The 25,996-nt window shown below is 31.7% G+C and overlaps 1 pseudogene; it reads left to right on the top strand.

Moving 5' to 3' along the window:
- The first annotated feature begins 13,739 nt into the window (after positions 1 to 13,739).
- The window catches only part of LOC134717637 (uncharacterized), a 47,062-nt pseudogene continuing 34,805 nt past the window's right edge, over positions 13,740 to 25,996 (top strand).

The following is a 25,996-nucleotide window of genomic DNA, read 5'->3' as shown; positions in this document are numbered from 1 at the left end:
GTTTGACGTAGCATCGTTTGTTACGACTAGCGCTTATCCATCTCTAAATTCAAAATTTATGACGCTTGTGAAATTAGGAGCCATAGCTATTAAAACAGGCAAATGCTCATTGTGTAACTTATAGAATACGGATATACTTATGCATTATATACTTTGCTGTGCATCTCTTTTACAAATTCGGACAGAAATGTATTCTTGACGTAGAAGATTCCTTTCGTTTCTTAAATAAAAATAATGACGAACTTGTAGAGTCGTTACTTGGAATTATGAATCATACCATGCAAACTATAAACGCTGATGTATGGAGCCTCTTGATGTGCCACAAAGCAAATTATATGTATAAAGTATATCAGGTCTTCCAACATGATCTTTATAGTCACATCTTTGATCTCAACTAATGTTGTTCTTGTATGTTTCTTTTTTTTTCGACTGTATTTCATATAAGTATGTACTATCTATGGACTTTTTTTTATTGCTGTTTATATGCTTTGATGTTGTTTATGATATGTAAATATGTTGGTATAATGTTTTTTTATTCTATTCCTATAATATAAATTGTAAAATCTTTATATATATATGGAGTAAATAAAGATAATCAATCAAATTAAACTGAATGGACCTCTCTGAAGTTTTACAAGAATGGAATTGATTTTGGGGAATATGGTACCAACTGTTTAGGAATAATGGGGCCAACAAGTGGTAAAAAAACATGAACTTTTGTAGTTTAATTTTTTTGCTAACATTTACTTTTTTAATTTGTAAGGGGACGACCATTTAACTTTAGGACGGGTATGTTTTGTTTCTTAAACATCTATAGGTCACCGGACGGCCTTCAACAATGATCAAAGTCTATACTTTATAGTCAGCTATAAAGGGCCCCGAAATGATAAAGTAAAGAAATTAAAACGAGAAAACTATCGGCCTAATTTATGTACAAAAATGAATGAAAAAATGTATGTAACACATAAACAAAACGAGAACCACTGAATTACAGGCTCATAACTTGGGCCAGACACATACATGCATAATGTCGCGGTGTTAAACATGTTAGCGGGATCCTAACCCTCCCTTAACCTGGGACCGTGGTATAACATTACAACATAAGAACAAACTATAAAAAGATGAAAAAAAATCTGAATGCTAATTCTCCCCATACCTTAAAGTGATAAATTAAAAAAAATCTGATTGATTGCGTCAATTAACTAAATAAATATGTGACTAATAAAAATAAACCATCATTCTCTTTGAAGTTAAACGGTTGCTCCCTAAGTGTATGGAGTTCTCTTACAGTATACCACAATGATCCATATCACAAATGGATGCTGGACATAAGTGTGGGTGTATTTGTCCCATACATGCAGGAATTAGGGCCAAAAAAGGGACAAAAACATGCACTTTTCTAGTTTTCTGTGTTTAATTGGACTGATCTCTCTAAAATTGTACTACAATATTCTGTACTACAAAGGGAAGACTCGGATTTAGTTTGGGGTAATTGCTAAAAAACGGCGAGGAGGGGTCAAAAAGCTGTGTGGGGGTCAATTTTTCTTCTATAATTTTTTTAAAATTAATGATTTAGAAATCTTTAACTGTACAGTATTGTTCAAAATATTTTTTTAAAAGATATTTGACCACACTTGGTTTGTGTCGGAACCCTAAATTGGGTCAACATCTCGATCATAAACCAATTTAAGACAGTCTCAGGCTTCAATATTGTGTTCAAATAAGCCCCAATTACTAAATGGAAACCTCTGCGGTCGTATCAGGCGCATTGCTAATGTAACTCAATTATACGCGAGTGTCATACGTATGAGAGGTTTGGCTAGCTATACAACCAGGTTTTATTCCACCATTTACATATAAGGGTATGCCTGTACCAAGTCAGGAATATGCAGTTGTCTTGTTTTAGCTTGTGTTTTTGACATTTGATATTAAACTTTCAGCTTTGCATATTCCTTTCAGTTTAGTATTTTTTTTATATTTCACTTTTTGCATGAAATTGATATTTCAAAAGTATTTGTCTCGAAAGTTTAATTGTCGACAATATCAAAGAAAACATAAAGGAAAAAGAGGTTAAATTTCTTTTTGTTTTGATAATTGCCATTAGTCATGTATAAACAATATACAATTGAATTTTCATATAGCAAGTTTTATATAAAGCTAAGAGGAAAGACAAGTCAACCAGATACTATTTTTTATCTTGTATCATTCAAATTATAATAAGCCAGTAAGAAAAATAAATCAATTCAGATCCCCCCATTATAAATACGAAACACATTCGATTGAAACGACGGAAATGTATTAACTTTTTTCTGATATATAGGAGCTAATAGTATTAAGCCTCGTTATGGGGTTTTTGATTATGTAATTACTTGGTCGTTTTTATTAGGATTATTTGATAACAGTGCAGACGAAATATCTCATCATTATTTGATTATTTGATAATCAAGAACTTTATTTTTTATTTTTTCTTGTTAAGAAAAAATACTTAATTATTATGACGTTACGCACAGTATTGGTGCCACTTAGCGTTACACGACGTTCCTAATAAAACGACGATTTTCACGTTGCCGCAAGGAAAGTTTCAAACGTTGACCTCATATTCTACTCATGTGAAATGCCGCTGAGGAGGATAATAAAGGAGATCTCACTTTTGTTTGCATTTCCTTTTTCAATGTATCTTGCTTTTATAAAGTGGGGGTTGGTCAAAAGTAAGTTTTCTCTTTGTTATAGCTCCGGAGCATTGTCTTTTTGGAGTATCCAAGTTAAATATTTCGACATCTTATATCCTTGAAACAATGCAGATCTGCATTTTTATGCATATTAAACGAGAACTTTATTTTATATAGATCCGACCATTTCATGAAATTATGTTATGCCAAATATGCAAGAAGAAGTCGTATACAGTTTAACGTTATTAAAACGCGAACGTCAATCTACGGTTACGGGGACATTTTATTGGACATCTTAGATCGTTTCGGATTTTCTACCTGCAACTCAAACTAAAGTACATATCATATCATTTTAAACGAAATTAAATGTATTTTTCATTCATATCAGTTACCAGGTGATAAAAATTTGAGATATAGTAGAATTTCGTTTGATAAAAAGCCTCTGAATTATTTTTTGTGTTATTATGTCCATCGGGACATTTTATTGGACACGGGAAAAATGACGATGTTTTTAAAATAAGACCGCAGTTACATAATGATGTCTTCAGATAGCTTCTTTTGAACATGTATAACTTTTCTGATATTATTAAAATCCATTTCCGTATGTTATATATTATGAAATTGAAGACAGAAAGTTTTTTTACGGGTTGAGCAGCAAATTGGGACATTTTTTCTCTTTTTTATTTAAACTTTTCTGACGATCTTACTACTCTCATAGTTGAAAACGTCTATTACTTCATTTAACGTCAAATGTATACAATAATGAATGTAGTTGAGAATTTTAAACCATTCTACCTACTAATGAGACCGCACAGGGATTTCAAAGACGCACATAAAACAAAATTGTAACAGCGGGACACCCTTAAAATGACGTTACAGGCATCGAAATGAGCATTTTTTTTCATAAAAAAATAGACAAAGCACAAATTCATCTATGTTATTGATTTCTATGGGTTATTTCCTTTCGAATGATATGCATAACATGGCTATTTATTGAATAGGATAAGAGCTTGAATTTGAATAACCCGCCATCTAACCCATATTTCCAAAGTGACACCAATATCGTGCGCAACGTCTACGTGATTAAATTGGCAACAAATTGAGATTCATTGATAACTTGGATACCCCAATGAAGGGCCTCGATATTAGTAGGAGGTGTTTGACGACCGTGACTACATATGACGAAGAGTCGACTGCACCACTGGATGGCTAAGCAACTACAAATGTAATTCAACAAAATATAAAATATAAATTAGCACAAACAAAATTACTTGTTGAAATAAACATCCATATTCGTCATAGTGTCTCTGGTGAATAGTTGTATAATTGCCGATCGTACCATGTCTTCTCTTCGGAATAATTATAAGAGCTAATTGCGTTAAAATTATTGTAGAGGTTAAATTATTAATAAAATGTTATACAAGTATGCAAGTGTGGACACAGACTTGTAATGTTTTGGATGAATTTTCATAATGACTTGTGAAGAAATGAAATCTACAGGGTGACTGTCAGTGGGGCGAATGCTAGATTTAAATCGTTAAATCACAAAACAATCTCAATGATTGTCAACTCTCAGAAGCATCACATGTTGCATGTTAAAATATTCCGAGGATATCGTCAGCTTACCTCTCAAAATCAACACTTACACTGACATAATAATTCTATCACGTGGTCAATACTGCTTGCGGACTGCTAGTTTATGAGTTTTGGTTGCTTAACGATCAGTGGCAAATATTTCATGCATATTCAGGACGAGAACAAGTTCACAATAAATTCATTAGGTAGGTCTTGTCATAACAGAGGCCATTTTGGGATGCTGATCGGGGAAATTAGGACTGCCATTGGAAAATGATGGTATATTGCATAGGGACAGAAATTTGGCCTTGCAACAGGCTACATACGGGCCTTCACAGAGTTTTTGCAAGGGTTCTTTACGTGCAAAGAGCATGGCTCTCTCTTTACACGAGACATCGGATCCCCATTCTGACCGGAGTGACTGCGAACTTAATAGATCCCGCACAACCAAACGGACGCCCCACTACGGCCGGTTGGGAGAAGACCATTTGAAAGTGACCATATTTCTATTCCCAAATCACTCTTGAGGAGTAGGACTGCTAGTTCATTATAATACCCAGCAGATAAAAAAATGGACTGCTAGTTTATTCTAGTTTTATCTGCTGGGTAATCATATATACCATGATTGACATTTTGTATTTGCACCAGACGCGCGTTTCGTCTAGAAAAGACTAATCAGTGACACTCGAATCCAAAAAGAGTTAAAATAACCAAAAAACCTAATATAGCTAAGGTAATCTAATTATGAGGAAGAAAGGCCTTAGTATTTAAAAAATGCAAGTTGTTGTGAACAGTGAATTTATAATTTTGACCATATCAATGATTATGCAGTCAACACGGACGTTCTGACTTCTGGGCTGGTCCCTTGGGGAATAAAAACTCTTTAAACCTTTGCATCACCCAGTGGTTGTAAATGAACTTATCATAGATACCAGGATTGATATTCTGTATAGTTGCGCCAGACGTACCCTTCTTAATTTCTTGAATAACAAGTTTAGACATCATCAATTAAATCTAACTGTCTCAAGCAAACCTTCCAAATCGACTGTAAAAAAAAGCGTTTTCAGTCTAGATACATGATTTAAAAAATTATTTCAAATAAAGATCAATGACAAAATAGAGAAAAAGAGGTAAGAGTTATTAAGCAGTTTCTATCGTTCTGATAGCCATAAGTTATAAACAGTTTAAAATCTTATTTCATATAGAAAGTTTTATATAAGGAAAAAGAAAGTTAGTGATTTCGTTACATGTTATTCGATTTTAGTATAAAGCAAACGTGAGAATTTCATCTGTTTCTTTTGTGGAAAAAACAAATCAACAAGATGATATTGGATCTCGTATCATAAAATAAAATGAGTCCGTTATCAAAAATAAATTCAAAAATCACTTCTTTAAAAATACAAAACACAAGTTGGATGATTATGACGACATATTATTAAATGATTACAAATCTCCTATATAGGAAATAATAGTATTACTGGTAGGCGTTTAACGACTGTGACTATTCACGACAAAGAAAACGCGTACTTATCGTACTGCTCCTCTTAATGACTATGCAACTAATTCATGCGAACATTTAAATTATCACAAACAAAATTACTTGTTGAAATAAACATCCATCTTCGTCAATGTGTCTCTTGTGAATAATTGTCTAATTGCCAATCGTACCATGTCTTCTTTTTGGATAAATTATAAAAGCTAATTGCGTTTAAATTATTGTATAGGTTTAATTATTGATTAAATGTTATACAAGTGTGGACACATACTTGTGTTGTCTAATTAATATACTTTCATAATGAGTTGTACACATGTTGCATAAGGATGAATCTACAAGGTGTCCTAAATAGAAAACTCTGCTGAGTTATAAGTTTGGCGAATAGTCAAATAGATAGTTAAGAAAGTCACAAATCATTAACAACGAATGTCAACTCTCAGAAGCACCACTGATAACAATGTATATGTACATCGACGATACCGTAAGCACGCGTATTAAACTACTTTATTTTTACACTTCGACAATATTTGTACTGGTGGACTGCATATTACTGGTGGATCTGCATAGTAATTTATGCTTAGATACTCAAACGGGTTATGACTTGCTCATGTTATCAAATACATCAATACCGTTACTATAAACATGATAAACTTAATCTTGATAATATCAAATATTTTTAAATAAAACTGTTTTGGCGTTGATACATTCGTGTGTCAGACACACATTTCGATCATTTTTAATTTTATACGCTGTTTCTGTGTATTACCATAACTCTATTTGAGTGATTCGAGGTTATTCTGTTGTTAACATGTAGACATGTTCTATTATACTATTTATTTATTTATTTCTCTGTCTTGGGAGTTCGTGCATTCATTTGTACTGTATTCGCAGCATGTAATGTTGTAATTTTAGTAGCATATTTCACATTGCAATAAAGCGCGAGGATTACCTAGCCACAAAAACAGGTTTAATTCACCAATTTGTTTATTTTTTTCAAACTGTCCTGTACCAAATTAGGAATAGGGCAGATGTTATATCATAGTTCGTTTCTATGTATGTACCATTGTCGTTCATTTTTTGTTGCTCTTCATTATTTTGTTGTTTCGCTGTTTTCCTCTAATAGTTTGTTTCCCGCGGTTTTAGCTTTTAACCCGGTTTGTTGTCTCTCAATCGAATTATGACTTTTGAACAGCGGTATATTTCTGTTGCCTTTATTCACGTAATCGGGTAAAGTTTTTTGATAATGTAAATGTTGAGTATCACTATGTTTAATGTACCTTTGTGGCCTCCCGTTTTCTGCATTTACCGCAAATTGAAGGTACTTCTATAGTTATACAGGAAATACTTTTCAAATATCGATTGAAAGTCATTTCAGTTGTTAATTTTATGAATTTGTTTAATAGGAAACGCTACTAAAAATAATTGCATTTCAAACTTTTGTCGACAATAATATTTATTAATCATCTTTGTTGATTCATATCCCTTGGTACAATTACTAATACGGAATAGTAAAATGTATTTGAATTTGTCGCTAATCAATATATTTTATCATTTATTATGATGTAAATTATTTATAATTTTTTCATCACTTTTCATGGATCAATTTAAATGATTTCCTATTTGTACTGAAGAATTTCAATGCGAAAAATAAACTGTTCAGATTGGGTTGAAAAAGTTGAGGATACATGTAGATGAAACTGCATATAGACAAATTCCACATTTCCAATTTTATTTTATGTCTATATATCAGATATTGGTTATAAATACTGATCATTTAGGTATAATAACGATTTTGATGAAAATGAAATGTCCAAATACGGTTTATATCGTTTACCTTATTTAGTACCACTGGGTCGATGCCACTGCTGGTGGAATTTTTATACCCCGATCTCGAGGGTATCACCAGCCTAGTAGTCAGCACTGCTGTGTTGACATCAACTATCATTGATATGGTCATACTTATAAATCAACTGCTACAAAACTTTGAATTTTAGAATTACAAAGGCTTCTCTTTATCAAAAAAAGATAACACTAGCTGCAAAACCTTTTGGAATTTTTGTCCTCCATGCTCCTCAACTGCGTACTTTATTTAGCCTTTTTTTAAAGTTTTATGATTCGAGCGTTACTGATGAGTCTTTTGTGTCTGATGCAAATACAAAATTTCAATCCTGGTATCTATGACGAGTATATTTAAATCATAAAAAAAGGAATTATTTGCACATAATTTGTCTTGAATATGATAATTGTTAAAATATTGTCCACTAGAAATATTGTTTTCTTTAATATTTTAAAATAGTATTATCGCTTTTTTTGTGAATTAATTTACTCTACAAAAAGCAGAGACAAATGACGTGTCAAATAAGAAATTCAAAAGAGACAATAGTAGAAGTTTATTTTCCTTGCGCTAATCTTTTAAACATAATGCTGTATATGTTTGATATTCTGTTTAAAAGTGGCAATCACCAGAGCAGAGTTATCGGTCCTTGCTCTCTCAGAGAGCAAAGACCGATAGCATAGCAAATTCCAAAGCAGTGTTAGCGGTCATTGCTCTCACTCGTAGAGACCATGGACCGATAACTCTGCATGGGAGATAAAAAAGGTGGAGGGAGAGAGATGAGTCCACATACACCAGAAAACTTTTAATTTAAAACGTTCATTATGATAAGAATATCTCTGTCATAAAGACAACTGAACAACTAATTTTTAATCAAGTCAAATCTTTCAGCTAATTGTCAGACTTTTCACAGCAGTAATGATTTTTGTTTGAAAAAAAAGCATTTTTATTTTTCTGAAAATGCGGTGCATGGAGGGAAGATTTTTATTCTGGGATAACATTTCATCACACATGTAGGTGGTCGATATCTTAAGTATTGAGACAAAAATCTTCATTGCAAGCTGTGTATAGGTGAAATATGTCTGATTTTTCTTTAGTATACTTATTTGGTTCAAATGTTTGTATTGAGTTGTTGTTTCTAACGTGTATAGATCTGATTCATATACAACACATGAATATCAAACTGGTAAAAACAAACTTAAACGTTGTCAACGTGTGTCAATCCCTTGTGACTTCTACAATGTAAATTAATCATCAGACACAAAACGACAATTATAACACACGTTCCATTACCTTTATAATGAAAATATGATTTAATTTCTTTATCCGAAAAAAAAGATAGGCTTCTAGAGCCGTTTTTTCCGAAATAATTGAAAACGAATTTGTTTAACACATAAACTACTTTACTTTATAATCATAAACGCGAATCATGTAACATACATGATACTCTGAAACAGTTGTTTAACACTATATATTTTATTTCTATATATAGTTACTGATGTAATTGGTAAAATGGCCGACCTGAATTTAGTTTTATAAGCTTATAAAATAGAGAAACACACAAAATGATTTAATCGTACGTCGAAGAAATACTGACATAGCAATGAAAAAAACCAAAACGACAAAAAGACAAAGTTTACAAAACATAACAAAACAAGAATGTGTCCCATTATATAGGGAACATATGTACTACGTTTCAAGTTGATTGGACTTCAGCTTCATCAAAAACTACCTTGACCAAAAACTTTAACCTGAAACTCCTACTTTCATTTTCTATGTTCAGTGGACCATGGAATTTGAGTCAAAAGTCTCATTAGGCCTGACAATTAGAAAGATCATATCATAAGCAACAATTGTACTAAGTTTCAAGTTGATTGGACTTCAGCTTCATCAAAAACTACCTTGACCAAAAACTTAAACCTAAACGGACGCACAGACGGACGAACGAACGGAGCCACAGACCAGAAAACATAATACCCCTCTACTATCGTAGGTGGGGCATAAAAATCAATAGATATTCCTTCCATGATTTTAGTTTAAAAATGTTCATCTGATATTGAGGAACATTGTTTATGTTGCGGTAGACGACTTCATAATAAATAAAGACTGTCTAAGAACTAAAAATCAGAAAGTAACATTGTAATTCTCATGACGATAAAATGCCTTTGAAGTGTTTCGTTTATTCATTTTGTATGCATTTCTTTCTTATCAAAATTCTGTAAACGTTGTGTAGCGTTTGTTATTGTTTTCTAAACGCTACAAACTAGAAACAAATACATCGTTTAATCAGTGTTTTCTGACCTTGTTTTAGACTTTGAATAATGCATGCATTTTTTGTTGCTAAACAGACGTATTACAAAAGAAGAAACACATCCTCGTTTAATCAGGTTGAAGGTAAAACAAATGTCGCGTTTGAACTAAGAAACGATGAACGACAAACTGTAGACGAAGTTTAAACTAGGAAAACGTTTATCATAACTTATTTTGGAGTATACCTATAACACATCTTACGAAGATTAACATCCCTTGTGAAATTGCTTGAAAGTATAAAAAATTGAAATTTTTGACTTTTTTCCGGCCTTTGAAACTGGAAGTCATCTAAAATTTCATTAGTGTATTGTCTAGTCGTAATTTTGGAACTGTCATTTACTTTTTATCAAATCTAATATTGGATTTTATATAAAACACACCTTTCAAAGGATTAAATAATTATTGCCAATTTGTAATGACGCCATTTCCAAAACGTGTGGTGGCCATCTTGAAATAATGATTATTTTTTCTGGCCAGCAGCGGATATTTTATAGGTATCATTTAGTCAACCGTTATACCAAATTTCATGCTTGTATCATGATTTGCACAATTATGTCCATAATATCTCCCACTATAGTGCAAAGTGTGTCAAAGCTTAGGTAAACTTTTCAAACGTTTGTTAGAAACAAATGATCAAAACATGTGGCGCTTAGCCGTTTGCATCGTATGTGTATGAAAGAGATGCACTCTTAGTTTGTTTTTTTATTTGTATGGGTACATGTTTTAAACATATTTCCCAAAAATCGGCTTTGTTAAAGCAAACTGCTGTTCACATATTTCTTTAGCATTTGTTAATCCCTTGTAACTTCTTAAAGCTTAATGTAAAAAAATCAGCTGTATTGATAGTGATGTTATACCTTTAGACTTTAAATTAATAGATATAATTATTTTCCAGGATAAATTATGTCCTACGGCCATTGAATATGAAATAATGGGAATATCATTATTTGACACCTGATCTACTTTTATTGAAAAGAGAATTATATGAGCCCGAATCAATTATTCCAAAACAAAACTGATGAACTGAAACTATTATTTAATAATTTATATTTAATTTCTAAAACATTTCTTGAGGTCATTGGTATAATGACCGACCTGAAAAACGCAACAATAAAGACTATACAGAATTTTTAAATGTTTTCAATTTCCACCGTTGATTGCAAAATCCCCATTTTTTCTACATTAAGATATTTCTGTAACTAGTTTGGGATTCGGTATTTTATTAATTGTTTTTTTACTTTTTGCAATAACTTTTCCACGATTTTATTTTTGTAAAGTCATAAGGATTGAAATTTGGTTGCCTTGTGTAAATCATGCTGATACTGAGGTCTGTTTTGAAGTTTGTAGGAGGTCCTGGCTACTTATTTTGGTTTATTTATTGTTCTTATAGTTCTCAATCTTCATCGCGTATCTCTATTGGTAAATTTATATCGGAAGTATTTGTCCTCCTTCTCAATCTGAAATCATAAAATGAAATGTAGATGTGTGTGTAGACCTTAAGATGTTTAGTATACAAATTTTCTTTTAAACACAAAATAAAAAAACCAAGCAGGTCATTTGAAACTAAACATATTTACGGAAACATCGAATGGATAACATGTACATTGTTATTGTATTTACTTTGTCTTTAATGAACTTAAAGAAAGCAGGTGAGAACAGATTTTGCTTATATTATTATTCTTTGAAATTGAATATTTACCTTTCAATTATTTATTTAATTTTGTTTCTTTTTCGTTTTTTTTTTTGTTTTTTTTTCTCTTTTTTTATAATTTTAAATTAAAAAAAATCTACGGACATACAATTTTCAATATTTGAAAGAATTATATACCATAGTAGTAATATAAAAAATGAAGTTCACCATTAAGGTAATCAAACATAATTATTTACAACTAAAACTAAAACGTCATGGGAAATAAGTCTTGAGTATGTTGGTGTTTGTTTTTGTAACAGTTCAGTGTTCCTATTGTTCTGTTTTGTTTTCTCTTATAATTGATGTACTTCCCTTAGTTTTGGTTTGTGACCAGAATTGTTCCGTTTTGTTTTCTCTTATAACTGATTTGTTTCTCTTAGTTTTGGTTTGTGACCAGGATTTGTTTCAGTTGAATTGATTAATGTTGCCATAATTTATAATAAAATTAGTTATCAAAAAAATTATAAAATGACGATTTAATTGATATTCATGTCAACAACGAAGGGCTGACTACTGGGTTGGTAATACCCTCGTAGACGAAACGTACACCAGCAGTATCATCGACCCAGTAGTGTAAGATAGGTACCAGGATTATAATTTTATACGCCAGACACGCGTTTCGTCTACATAAGACTCATCAGTGACGCCCATATCAAAACAGTTAAAAAGCCAAACAAGTGAAAAGTTGAAGAGCATTGAGGATTCAAAATTCCCAAAAAAATTGTGCCAAATACGGCTAAGGTAATCTACTCCTGGGATAAGAAAATGCTTAGTTTTTCGAAAAAAATCAAAGTTTTGTAAACAGGAAATTTATAAAAATGACAATATAATTGATATTCATGTCAATACCAAAGTGCTGACTACTGGATTGGTAAAACTTTCTTTTTTTACAGATTGTGGATTGCATATGAGTTGTTATCGCTTCTACAGCAATTATTGGGATCCTGGTGTCGAGAATACTGCTGGTACTAACATTTGGTGTGAACATCATTGTAAAGCTACTAATATAGATAATACATTTTCGGCGACATTTGTAAGTTGATATTAATCATCATTAGATAATTTTAGAACGATGCTCATGCCAGTAATACGCGTTCCAAAATATTTTTTATTACTTATTCTACAAAACAATTTGCTGCAAGCCAAAGCAGTTGAACAGAAAAGTCTAAGTATTAAAAGTCGGGTTTGGCTGATGAGTTGCATTCTTAATTTTTATAAATATGATAGCTATGACCTATTGAGTATAGTCTCTAAGAAACAGACGTAACAAGAAAACAAAACATTGACCAATAAACCACAAAAATGAGGTCAAGGTCAGATAAACAATGCCAGGCAGACATGTACAGCTATATTCATCCATTCAAAACTATATTGGACCGAATGTTTATAGTAAGAAAAACAGACCAAAACACAAAAATTTAACACTGATCAATGAACCATGAAAATGGAAACAAGGTCAAATAAAACCTTCAAGACTAACATGTACATCATAAGATATTTCCATACACCAAATATAGTTGACCTATTGTATAATGTATAAAGAAAAACAGATCAAAACTAAAACACTAAACTTGTTCAATACACAGGTGTAGAGCAGAGTTTACTTTACTTATCGGGGACACAGAATTAAGTAAAGTTCGTGTTAATCTTTTGTTTTATATGTAGTGTTTTGTAGCATTTCAAGTCGTTCGTCGAATTTCATCATGAGGTTGTGATATTGTCTGCAACTAATAAGTATAGATTCTCGTTTTTTTTTTATATTGATATCGTAAAATATCAGCCGCGTGACACAATATGAACCGTTTTGGCGACTGAGTGAAATCAAAGAACTATACGAAGAAAACACGATTACCTTTTTATCGTTCTTTATAACTGGTCTTTTCTTTTTCCCTAAGAGCCTTTAACGCTTGACGAAAGCAAGCTTGATAGCGTCTCCTCTCGCATTGTGACGTCGGTGATAACTTTCCTCTCACATCATGACGTCGTTGAGAATGCCTGGTCTCAATTTTAAGTTTTGATACGATAATTACGGAGCTACAAAGTAGCGGGATACAGTGGTAGGGAAGGACAATAAAGTTTGAATATCCCTGTGATATCTGCCATTTCTGCATGTCAGCACTTTTATGTCAGTCGCAAACCCTTTTTATGATATATGCACTGGTCAACATGTATGAGCGAAAGGTATCAATTGAAAAATATAAACACCATGCGATGATGCAGAGGATATAAAACTATTGAAAAAAGGGGAAACTTGGCATTTTAATAATTAAATTCGTTATGCGGCGTCTGACATAAATATTTTTAGAGGTCGTCAATCTTTGTCAATATCATAGCAAATGAAAATGTATGAAGCATACATTCTAGTTTCGATAGTATCCAACATCCCAAACTCACTAGGATATATGAAATGTAGGACTGAAACCTTAAATACATATCTCAATTTGAGATTACAGAAGTCAATAAAACGGTTGTCTTTAAGGTCTTTAAAAAGGGTCTGCTTTTCTAATTTGGAATGCGGACTGTAAACACCGTTATGTTATGTTGACTAATAAATCGTTCATATCGACTTATAAACGATAAATAAATCGACCGACCAACGTCACTTTCATCCGCGCAATTTCGAATAAATTCCATCTTAAGCTATCAAATGTGCTTAACTGTAACAATTATCTCACTTCTGTTTTGCAAAATATACCACTATAAAAGGATTAAACTGTATGTATGCCTCTTTGAAATGTTAAAGTCAAGTTTCGATGGATTTCCCAGTTTTGTCATCCTCTTTGGATTTTGTCGAATCTCAATTTATTAGAAATACAACTGAAAACCTTATTTTGCCTTTCATATCAATAAAACTATAACAACGCAACCTCATTAAAAAAACAAACTAAACAATAAAACAACAACAAATACAAGTGGTATCAAGTCCTAAATATAGGAGAAAAACAAGGTACTAGTAAACAGTCCCGTATGGAACAGAACTTTCTGGAATACTTTAAGTTCAGGATTGAATAGTAGAAATTTTTTAAAGTTTAAAAATTATAATTTTAAGAATTTTACATTTTGTACCTCATAAAAACTTGTGTATATGAAAAGAAACAATGCAGTTTTATTAATTTATAATTGTAACGATACAGTTTTACAATTAAGCGCCAAAATTAAAGTATACTGCACAATACGACGTTTTGACGACCAATTTAAAATTCAAGTAAAATCTTTTTTTTAGGACTGTGTAGATTTTCGCCGTGACATATGAAGTGAAGTTAAATTCTTTAAGTATTCGACAATTCCTTATTTGTTAGTAAAAAGAAGATATAATTATTATAGATATGTGATGGATTAATTGATTGATAGGTGTTTAATGTCACTATCATCACTATTGTGTTTATTTGTATTTGTCAGTTTTTATTGGTTGAGAAAGAGAACCAAAGACCTTCGATAGGAAAACGAACAATTCATCCAATTAAAATTATAGTCGTGCGCACCTCTCACGTGCTGGGTTCGACTCATAAACTCAGTATTGACAGGTTAGTTCGACTTCTTTGATCAATGGGCCTCTGATATGTGATGTAGAAAATATCACATTTTAAGACAATTATAGAAAGCACTAATTCTTTACCGTGTTTTGGGGAACTACACAAAACAAAAAAGAGTGTGCTAAAGTAGCAGTGATTTAAACATTTCAGTTCATTGGTATTCAGTGAAAGTGTTCATTTCAAATTTGTTTAAGCCATCCTATTTTTAATCCTTTAACGAATTGTGTTATTGCCTCACTACTTGAATATGTAGAGCTTTCATATAATACGTATAATATAAATTGTAAGATAAATATGTACGCCGCTCAAGTAAACCTCATATATTTTCTGAAAACCTCAACTGTAATGACAAAGTTAATATATTTAGTTGGAAATATAATTTTGCAAAGAAATATACTATCTGTTTAAACGTATATTGAAATTTTAAACTATGTTATTTTTTTTTAGTCAGATATTTGCTATTGTCGAAAAACTCCACCACCTTCAACCTATGAGAAACCAGCTAGTGAATGTACTCGTACCTGTTCGGGTGCCTCAACAGAATTTTGTGGAGGTTCTACCACATTAAGGGTTACAGTTTCTATCATAGGTAATTATTTAGATACACTGAAAAAAATTGTGAATGAAAATGGGGAATGTGTCAAAGAGACGACAACTCGACCGCAGAAGAAAAAAAATAACAGAAGGTCACCAACAGGTCTTCAATGTAGCTATACACTCCCGCACCCGGAGGCGTCCTTAAGATGGCCCTTAAACAAATATATACTAGTTCAGTGATAATGAACGCCCTACTTATTTCCAAGTTGTACTCAAGAAACTAAAATTAAAATAATACAAGACTAAAAAAGGCCACAGGCTCCTGACTTGTGACAAGGGCAAAAATGCGGCGGGGTTTAACATGTTTGTGAGATCTCAACCATCCCTATATACCTCTATCCAATGTAGAAACGTAAACGCATAACAATACGCACATTTAAATTCAGTTCAGGAGAAGTAAGTTAATATGTGATATATCAAAGAAGTAGGTCAACCAGTAATAGAAAACGGTACTTCCCTACACCACGAAGACCGAACTATACTCTGCATAGTGCTAGAAGGTTTAGGTCCACTAGTATTCGAAACCGCTACATTATCTGCATTCCGATGGCCAAACTATACCATTCAGTACATTAGATTTTTAAAGACCAATTACATTTACATTGAAGTACTCATTAATTTATAAGTGCTGTTTAAAGCCATTTGTGTATTCGAACCAGATCAAAAGCCAGCACTTCTGTGTTGACATGAATTATCAATGATATGTTCAAATTAAAAAATAACTATCTACATAAACTATTCTTTTAAAATGCTCACGATTTTCAACCCCATGAATAGATTTTCTTAACTGCATTTGGCAAAACCTTCTTGGGAATATTGAGTTCTCAATGCACTTTAACTTCGTGCTTAAACTGGCATATATTTAGGTTTTTGGATTTTAGCGTCACTGGTGCCTTTTTTGTAGACAAAACGTGCGTCTGAAGTACGGTATGTTAAGCATGGTAACTACTATGTGTTTATAGTAACGATTGCCCACTTACACTATTTGAAAGACTTTAAAGTATAATATATTATCTATATTGGGAAAAGAAACATAAAATTTGTTTATGATAAAAAAAAGTTTAAACATAACACATTGCAGACCTTTTGTAAATGATTATTACTTTTTCACAGATCGGCCGCCTGACATAGTGACTACTACAATTTCGCAAACGACTACTACAACCTCTCTAGCTATAGGAGAATCGCTTACTACAACCTCCACGGATATGTTAACCACTGACACATCTCAATCAATAGTCACGACGGAATCGTTCAGTACAACGTCTGAAAATCTTCCATATTTAATTTCAACTGTAACGAGTCCGACTTCCTCACATACAACCACAGATGTAGCTCTTTCAACAACAGACAGTAAGTTTACCTAGCTACTTCAAATATAAAGTATATATAAAAAAAATATCAGAAAATTAAAACTCCAAGGTAAATTCAAAAATGTACATCAAACTTTAAAAATCGAGCGTTCGACTTTGGCCCTCAATGGTACGTTTTGAAAACAACTATAACAGACTGGATATGACGAAATAATTGATGCGTGGCATTCTTGAACTTAAAATACATTTTATTTAAAGGAAACTCATTCTTTTTTCTATCTGCATCAAAATAGATGTCACTTGCAACATGTATTACGATGATTTATTGCATGTGAGGCAGGTAGGAAACACAAGTGGACATAACAAATTGATAAACTGTTCAATTTTTTTCAAAGTTAATAGCTATTAAAGGTACCAGGGTTATAATTTAGTACGCCAGATGCGCGGTTCGACAACAGGGGGTTGTGATCATGTTAAAATAATAAGTAGTTGATAATATTGATGATCCTTTATTAATTGACCGTACTGATTTTTAACAACAAAACAAATCGAAGGAAAAAGGAAATATTCTGTTACTTTAATAACTAAATATAACCAATATATATATATATGTCGTGTACAAGTTGCGATTTTGTACAGGTTATAACATGTTCAAAAATATTGTACATGTTATAACTTTTATAATGCAAAAATACAAGTTATAACATGTACAAAAGTACCTCATACATGTTATAACCTGTACAAAATATTGCTTAAAAATGGTTTTAACTTGTATAAAATTGAAAAATAAGGATATGATTCTATGATCGCAACAGATGTTATTGACATCAATAATATTTGCATAACTTTTTAATTACTCCTTCATGTTAGTGTGTTTTATCCTTTTTTTTGATACAGTTAATGTTCAGGGGTCGGTATTACGACGCATTCCTAAGACTTGTCATAAGATACATGTATATCTTAGGACGTGTCTTAGGATTCTCTTATGACTTTCTATGAACATATCTTTATTTGATGAATTTTAAATGTGAGTGTCCACTTTGAAGGCAATAGTAAAATACTTTCATTCTACACTAAAAGACATAAGAGGAAAGCTAGGACAGATGTGTCTACAAATAAAATTGGGAATGGAAATGGGGTATGTGTCTTAAAGATAACAACCCGCCCAATGGAGCAGACAACATCCAAAGGACACAAATACATGCTTTCAAAGTAGAGGATATATATTTAAAACATAAAAATGACATTCGCTTAATGAAATAATCTTATAGTTTATAAAAAAAAATGAGTTATAAATTTACACAGGTCATGCTGAAGGCCAAAAATGTTGAAGAGTAGATCCAAAGATATCTAAAATGAAACGTGGTCCAATGAAAAATATCTCTTGCTTTTACAGAGTAAGCATATAAAACATTGTTTTAGTCTTTGCATGCTATAAAACGAGAGGGAGGAGTATTACCCAAAATTATTAGGCATCGTTCTTAAAATTTTGGGAAGAATTTAGTTACATGTACTCGTATTTAATGTAATTGTCATTGAGGAAATGCAAGCTTTTAGTAAATAGTGTCACACTTATTTAAGCCATGATGAACTACATAAAACATTCAATCACATGAAAACACATTTTGCAAACATAAGTCATGAAACATATATTTCTGTAACTTTGTGATCATTGTCCTCTACAGAAAGAGACACGTTCTGGCCTATTTGTTGTTGTTCTTTATGCATTGATGAATTTAAATGTGTATTTTACTTCATTAAGATTTATCTTAAATTTTGTACAAGTTAGAACCATTTTTAAGCAATATTTTGTACAGGTTATAACATGTATGAGGTACTTTTGTACATGTTATAACTTGTATTTTTGCATTATACAAGTTATAACATGAACAATATTTTTGTACATGTTTTAACCTGTACAAAATCGCAACTTGTACACGACATATATATATACGTAAAATTAAAACAAATTTATCATGAAACACTTGTTGCATTTGACAAATAATTTGCGTATCTATCACTTAATCAAGATATGGGTTTACAGTTGAAAGTTGCTGATCTATCATATTTATTCTACTAAATTAACTTTGAAGTCATTTGGTCTCTTATAAAGAGTTTTTTTTTTATTGGCAATCATACCAAATATATATTTTTATATTCAATGTTTTAATTTCAGGAGTGAATCAAAAGAAAATGTTATGTAAATGTCCAAAAAGATTAGTTAATACAAAATGGCATTTTCTTGATGAAATGGATATAACAGACTCAGAAGCAACCGAAATTATCCTTCAACATTTTTATCAGGATATACTACCGGAAATGACTGTGGACAAAAAAGCTGTAACAAAAGAGGTTCGAAAGAGGACATCAGCTGTTAACAAAACAAAACCTGCACAATTCATTGGATGGGGATGCATTGTATTTCTCATTCTACCAATGGTTGTGTTGGTCTCTATAGACTTGCTTAACTGTTGTATTTACTTCCAGACACACTCTCGTCGAAACAAACGCAACCGAATAAACTCAATGTAAGACATTAAACATCGTAAAGAAGGCACAATGTCCATGATATGCACATTATAAATTCGACCGAAAAATCTTAAGTCAGTAGAAGATGTAATAATTACAAACCTGATGAGAAAAATCATAAAAATATCAACACAGACTTGAAAACGACTTTTGGCTATACGGAATCGAATTAATGCAGTACATCTACCACTTATCAATTTGTTAGACAACTAAATCATATAGATACATTGCTTACTACAATGAATTTCAGATACATATACACTTTACTGTTCGACATTTGTGAAGGAAAAAATTAAAGACAGTAATCAATTAGAAATTCATATATAGTCCTTAAAGTACTGAATGAAGGCTCAACCGTATGCAATGCATTCATTGAGTAAATCTTCAATTTTGTAACGTGTCTAGTAATTACCCACAGAGAACGAATACACATAACAAAAAGTGGTACCAACGCATCGGATACTGACCTTTAGAAATTTACAGATCACTAAAATAAATGTACAAGTAGCTGAAATAATAAACAAAACATACAATTGTATCTGCAAACAAATTTTGAAGGATTATTATTATATATATCCATATATAAAAAAATGAATATTCAGAAATAAATGTGAATCACTGATAACCATTCACAGTTAGATGAATCAATGATAAATTAAGCTCTTGTGATTGGTGGATTAAGGACAATTCAATCTTTTTTGAACATATCATTTTATGGATTAATTATATTCACAAATTTAATTTTGAAAATTGGTGTTCAACGAATATAAATGAACCCTCAGTATAAACTTCTATTACATGGTTTACAAGTATATTCATCAGGTTCTTTTTTCACAGACGGGGCCTGGTTAAGGTCTTCCTTGGAGGGACATTGAAATGGGTGCTTCAGGTGCCATATCATGTATTACCTGGTTATCAGTCTGCAGTCTTTGTTGGCCTGGTTAGATGTTACTTATGAAGGACAATGCAAAGATACGGGGGGGTGTGCTTCAAATGGCTGGGTGCTTCAGGTGCCATATCATATATTAACCGTTACGTAGTCTGCAATCTATGTAGGCCTGGTTAGCAGTTTCTTATAAAGGACCAGGAAATGAGTCGGTAATTCAGGTGCAATATCATTGAAGGCGACAATCTAAAAGTAAAAATAACCTAGTTATTGCAGGTTCATCCACATCTTGACAAGTGGTTTATTTTGTATAATTAGGAAATGAGTTGAAGCTTGGACACTGATGTCACTGAATATATAATATAATAATAGTCCCAGAGTAAACGCTGGTTTGTTGTTATAAATTAATATACATTTAACAGTTGCATGTACACATAATTTTCATCAATTTTTATATCATTCAATTCTACTATTCTAATAATAATGTAGTGCAAATGCATGGTGAACACTTCATTACAAAAATCGATTTTTCTAAAAGATTGGAAATAAGAAGCCATTCCTATTATCCCGCAAAAAAAATTACAGAGTTACCTGTCCTTGTCGGGAATGTTGCAAAATGTTCTTGAGATATTTTTCCGCAAGCTTTAACACAATTGTTCGGTGATAAATATTATTAATGATTTTTTACTAACATATATTTATAACGACAAAACAGTTTCATATTAATAATTTGTGTTTAAAAAAAAATATGTTTAGGAATATCCATTGCAAAAATGAATTTAAAACAAGCGATATGTAATGGTATTTTGCACTAGATAATGTCCGCGAGTCTATAATTTTATACATCGATTGAAAACCCTTAACTAATTTACATAATGGAAATTTAGGCCATACAGTATACCGGAAAGACCTCACGGTCATCTCGATGTAAAAAAAATAAGACAAAAAAGTCTACAAATCTCAACATAGAAAACTATAGATATTTCTTCCATGATTTTAATTAAGACAATGTTCAGCTGATATTGAGAAACAATGTTTGCATTTTGTTTTTTGTTAGTTTTTATTTGAATATGCACCTGTTTTATTCATAATCCCAGAAAATCAGATTTGTTAAAACAAACTTCTATGCTGCTAACAAATGTTTGTTACATTTGTTAATCCCTTGTTACTTCTTAATTATTATATTTTAATACGCCAGTCGCGCTTTTCGTCAAGTTAAGAATCATCAGTGACGCTACGATCAAAATATTTATAAAGCCAAACAAGTACAAAGTTGAAGGACTTAATATCTATAATGATCAGCTGTATATATAGTGATGTACATAACAAATCGTTATACTTTTAGACTTCAAATTAAAATAAATGAGTAAATTTTAATTCTTTCTTTAATGAGAAATGTTATTCAAGAGCTAGAGCTATTTGATATGTAGTAATTAGAAAACACCTGATCTACTTTTATTAAAAATATAATTATATAATCACGAATCAATTATTCCAAAACAAAACTGATGAACTTTAACAGTTAATTAATAATTTATATCTAGTTGCTACGACGTTTTCTTGAATAACTTGTATAATGACCGACTTGAATAACGCAACAATAAAGACCTTATAGATTTAAGCATTCGTTGCAATTATCAAATCCCCTCTACAGAAGGTAATGCACGTCACTGGTTAGGTATATTGTGTTCCAACTCTTTGTTGTGTTTGAGTTTTGATGTTGTCATTGGGTAAGGGACTTGAAGATGATAAATTGCCTTGGAGTTCGTTTTTTTTTTTACTTTTTGTAATTATGTTTCCTACATGAGTTTCTTAGGCAATGACAATATGAATACTTTGTTGTTGACTCGTTTTAACTTATTATAAGGTTTTCTTGTAAGAGAAGGTTCTTGCTTCTTCTGTTGTTTAACGTATATTGTTGTAACTATAATGGTTTTATATATTGGTTATCTTCATACAACGTCGTGTGTAACATTTACTTTGATTGGATAACGTCACCAATTGTTATGCCATCAATGCACAATTGTAAGGATTTGTCCTCAGTCCCAGTTGTAAATCTGAAATTATAAAATGAAATGGAAGTGGGTGTGCGTTCTTAATGGTGTTGAGTATACAAATACGATGTTTCTTTTCAGACAAATTTAATTTCAAAATAACAAAACGAGCAGGTAATTTTAAACTGAACACAGTTATGCAATTTTAGAATGGATAACATGTACGTTGTCATTGTATTTATTTTGTCTGTAATGAAATTAAAGACTGCAGGTAAGAACAGGTTTTGGTAATATTCCATTTTTTTCTGTATCTTCTGAAACACAGTTTGCTGATATTTTATTAATGATTTCTTGTTAAACTAAAGTATTGATTTTTATTTTTAAATGAATCGTTCAAAACTGTATAATTTTGTGTTTATTATCTCATATTTAAATGATTCAGGTTTGATAATTGTTCATTTTAAATGCGTTTTTTTAGTTACAAAAACTAACCAAAGAGAATCAAACTTTCATGTATTAAGTTCAGACTTTTCTACCAATATCTGCATTTTTTCGTTCATGTGTAACTATTATTTGAGCCTTAAATTGAATTCTTAAAAAATATAGGTCACAATAGTATCCTTGATTAAGATTGTTGACAAACAGACCAAAGAGACAATATATATATATTTTGGAGTTTGTGCTTCATACAAAACTTTTTTAAATATATGAAATGAAAAGCCAAATGTAGAGCGGGATCTGCTTACCCTACCAGACCATTTGAGACCTACCCTCGTTTTTGGCAAGGTTTGTTTCGGTCTGTTTCTTAGTTTTTTTTATGTTCCTCTAATATCTTTCGCCTTTCTCTTGTTTCAATTTATATTCCGATATAATGTGGAGTGTATCCCATTACAGTGTTCTCATTATTAGATTAACCCATAACATCTTTAATGCTAAATAATTTTCAGGACATGATACTGCCTCTGAATTAGTAGTTTAAAGGACATTTTGCAGGTTTTGATATATATTATTCTAGATAGAGTAACTGTATACAGCAATGTTTAGCTAGTTAGATAATTTTTATACAAATAAGTAGACAAGACCGAAATTGACAATTGACCCAAAAATGAGTTGTTGCCCTTTGTCATATTTAATCACACTTTGCAACAACCATCTTTGGGGTACATAGTTTTAAACAAATATCTGATGAACTCACTTGTCAACCAAGATGCCCAACATGGCTACAAATAAACGTAGGTGGTCAAAAGTTTTTTTCCATTATTTTGAAAACCGTTTTATAGACAGAAAATCTGGCAGGATCAAACATGTTGAGAATGTTGAGCTCTACCTATTATTTATATATTTTAAAACTATTACATGCCCTTTGATATAGGATTTTTTGCATTTAAATGTCACATTAGCTTTTTTTTGTACTGTCTTGAAACTATAATATATACAGAGTAGCGTTTAGAGGAATCAGGAAGATAAGTTCTTCATATGAGTCAATATGACTGAAATCGTCATTCGACTCCTTAGAGTTATTGCACTTTTCAATTTATTTTCGATTTAACTTTCACCCCATAATTGCATTAACACTACTATTTAATGAAGGCAACCGTAGTATACTGCTGTTCGAAATGCACAAATCGATTGAGAAAATAATAAAATCCGGGATACTAACTAAAACTGAGGGAAACACGTCAAATATATAAGAGGAGAACAACGACACAACAGAAAACTAAAATGGAACACACACAGAAACGAACTTTAATAAAACAATGGCCATATTCCTGACTTGGTACAGGACATTTTAAAAACAAATGGTGGGTTGAACATGGTTTAAACATTAAAACACAGGATATAAAAAATGATAAAACGTCTCGCAAATAAGTTCTAAAAGTTTTTTTGTTTTTTTATTTACAGATTGTGGATTGCATTTTAAATGTTTTGAATTCGGAACCACCTATTGGTCTAGTAGTATTCAGTATTATGCAAATACTAACCTTTGGTGTGAAAATTACTGCAAAGCTACTAATATAGATAATACGTATTCGGGAACATTAGTAAGATTAGTTTAAGATATTAAACAACTTTGCATGCGACACGAGACATGTTCTAAAAAGTAATATAAAAAAGATACTGAACTCCGAGGAAAAGTTAAAACGGAAAGTACCTAATCAAATAACAAAATTAAAAGATAAAACACATCAAACAATTGATAGAAACTGATATAAGATAATAAGGTTTACTAAAGGCAACAGTAGTATACCGCTGTTCAAAACTCATAAATCCATGGACAAAAAAGAAAATCGGGGTAACAAACTAAAACCGAGGGACACACATTAAATATAAGGAGGAGAGCAACTACACAACACCGAAACGCAACACACACAGAAACGAACCAAGCATCAGACAAAATACCACGAGAATAACAAATATAACATCGAAACCAAATACATGAATTTGGGATAGACAAGTACCGTGAAAAAAATAAGAGAAAACAAACGACACAACGTAAAAATGCAATACACACAGAAACGAACAATAATATAACAATGGCCATCGTCCTGACTTGGTACAGGGTATTTTTAAAGGGTAATAAAAATGCAGGGTTGAACCTGGTTTTGTGGCATGCCAAACTTCGCACTTTAATGGCAAAGTTAAATATAACATTGAAATGACAACATAATATTACAGGACTACAATACAAATAAATAGGAGAAAATAATAGACAAAGAAACACATGATTAATAGATAACAAAAAGCATCAGGTTTAGAATTCAATACGTCAAAAACGCGCCTCGTCCACATAAGACTCACCAGTGACGCCCAGATATAAAAGATCGAAAGTGAAAAAAGTACAAAGTTGGTCAGCACTGAAGATCAAAAGTTTAAAAAGTTGTGCCAAATACGGCATTGTTTTTATGCCCGGGATAAGAACATCCTTATTATATAGAACAATTCATGCTATTGCAAACAGTAAATTTTATCAAATGAATATGAAAGAGATATACATAATGAAACTGAAGTATTAACTAATTACAGAAAACTAAACCCGAATACATAATACAAATATAACATCAAAACCAAATACATGAATTTGGGATAGACAAGTACCGTTACTAGTTATTCGAAAATACCATGCAAGCCAAGCACACTTTCCATTGAAAACCCATATGATCAAAAGCATCTTTATCTGCGCTCCAGGGCAAAGCATCCACTACATGTGGAGGTTCGACTGGTATCACGTGGAACAGGAATATTAAACACCAACCTGTTTCAAAAGGGACTATTTTCTATTAATATCAGGCTGACATAAATCATTATAAATGATCCAAACCTTGCAGAAGTTAACAACGCTACCGAATCATAGAAGAAAAGAAATTTTACTTTCTGAAAAAAAATCTAATCAAAGAGAGATTTAGTATCAAATTAGACAATGCAAGCAAATATGTTCATGGGAAAAAAGAACAATTGAAACAGCTTAAGCTATTGTGATAGATTATTGCATGGCATTTTCCATATAGGCCGTGGTATAAATTCTAGACTCCAATATCAAGCCAGAGGGATTTCAGAGGAATGAGAGGAGAAG

This window comes from Mytilus trossulus, chromosome 5 (assembly GCF_036588685.1).
Source record: "Mytilus trossulus isolate FHL-02 chromosome 5, PNRI_Mtr1.1.1.hap1, whole genome shotgun sequence".
Taxonomy (NCBI): Eukaryota; Metazoa; Mollusca; class Bivalvia; order Mytilida; family Mytilidae; genus Mytilus; species Mytilus trossulus.
The sequence above is the reverse complement of the archived record's forward strand: the minus strand, read 5'-3'. Positions and strand labels throughout refer to the sequence as shown.